Source organism: Parus major, unplaced genomic scaffold (assembly GCF_001522545.3).
Source record: "Parus major isolate Abel unplaced genomic scaffold, Parus_major1.1 Scaffold536, whole genome shotgun sequence".
Lineage (NCBI taxonomy): Eukaryota > Metazoa > Chordata > Aves > Passeriformes > Paridae > Parus > Parus major.
In genome coordinates, this window is record NW_015379424.1 from 15,883 (window position 1) to 17,429 (window position 1,547).

A 1,547-nucleotide genomic window follows, 5' to 3' on the forward strand; every position below is an offset into this window, starting at 1 on the left:
CCAGAGAAAAGCCTGGAAAATGAATCCAGCAGGGAAAAAACATGGAAAAAAGGAGAAAAAATGGGAAAATTGGAGATTAATGAATCCATAAAGATAAAAAAATTGCTCTGGAAGTTGTTATTCCCAAAAATTTCCAACTTTTTTCCACAGAAAAATCTCAATTTTGAGGAGCTGGGCCTGGCCCGAGCTGCTCCAAGGGAAACCCTGGAAAATGAATCCAGAAGGAAAAAAGCAGGAAAAGTGGTGATTATTGACTCCATAAAGATAAAAAACCCCTCTGGAAGTCGATATTCCCAAAAAATTCCCAACTTTTCCCCACAGAAAGAAATCCCAATCCAGCTTCCAGGGGGAAAAGCCTGGAAAACAAATCCAAGAAGGAAAAAAAAAACCAGGAAAAATCTGGATGGAAAGCAGCAAAACCAGGTTTTGTGTGGGAAAAAAATGGGATTTTTCCAGGCTGAAGTCTCCATCCGGAGCCTCCTCCCCTCCCTGAGGGAATCCCAGCTTGGATTTGTTTTTTTTTTATCCCAAGGTTTTGTTTTTCCAAGGCTCCGGGAAAAGCCAAAAAAACGATGGAAAAATTCCTCAAGGTGTCTCCTGTGTGGGCCCTGCCGGGGTTTTTGGGGTTTGTTGTTTTTTTGGGAGAAGGGAATTTCTTTTCCAAGCCAAGGAACGGGGGTGGGAATGTCTGGAGCTGTAATTCCGTAATTAAGTCGGAGAGAAAACGAGTCCGGGCGGTTCCCGGCTCCCTTCCCCTGGGGCACTTGGATAAAAAATAAATCCAAAAAAAAAAAATCAAAAATAAAATATTTGGTAGAATTTGAAAGGTTCTGGGTTAATCCCAACCTTTTTCATTCCCGCTGGGTGGGGTTGGGATATAAAACCTGGAATTAGGGGGTTTTTCTCCAGGATTTTCCACACCCTTCCTGAATTTTTTGGGTGGAAAAAAAGGAATATTCCTCAAAATGGCACCAGAAAAGGAGCTGGGAAGAGCTGGAAATTACAGGAAAGGATTTTTTTCCTAAAAAAACAGGTCAAATTTGGGATTTTAAAGCCAGTCAGGAGAGCTTGGGGATTCCCAGGATTTTGCTGGAATTTTTGGGATGTTCTGAGCAGGGCCTGGAGTCGGAATTCCCTTTTCCAGCTCAGGATATTCCATAATTTCTGCTTTAAACGCGAGGAAACCTCAGCAGATTGGGAAATTTCATGTTCTTATCCCTGAAAACAGGTGGGAAAAGGCGGAATTCCAAAGGGAAAAGGCAAAATTCCAAAAGGAAAGGCAAAATTCCAAAGGGAAAAGGCAAAATTCCAAAGGGAATTCCCCTGGAGCCAGGCCCGGCTCCTCTAAATCGAGATTTCTGTGGAGAAAAGTTGGGAATTTTTGGGAATAACAACTTCCAAAGGGGTTTTCTATCTTCATGGATTCATTAATCACCAATTTTCCCACTTTTCCTGCTTTTTTTCCCATGTTTTTTCACTGCTGGATTCATTTTCCAGGTTTTCCCCTGGAGCAGCTTGGACCAGGCCCGGCTCCTCAAAATTGAGAT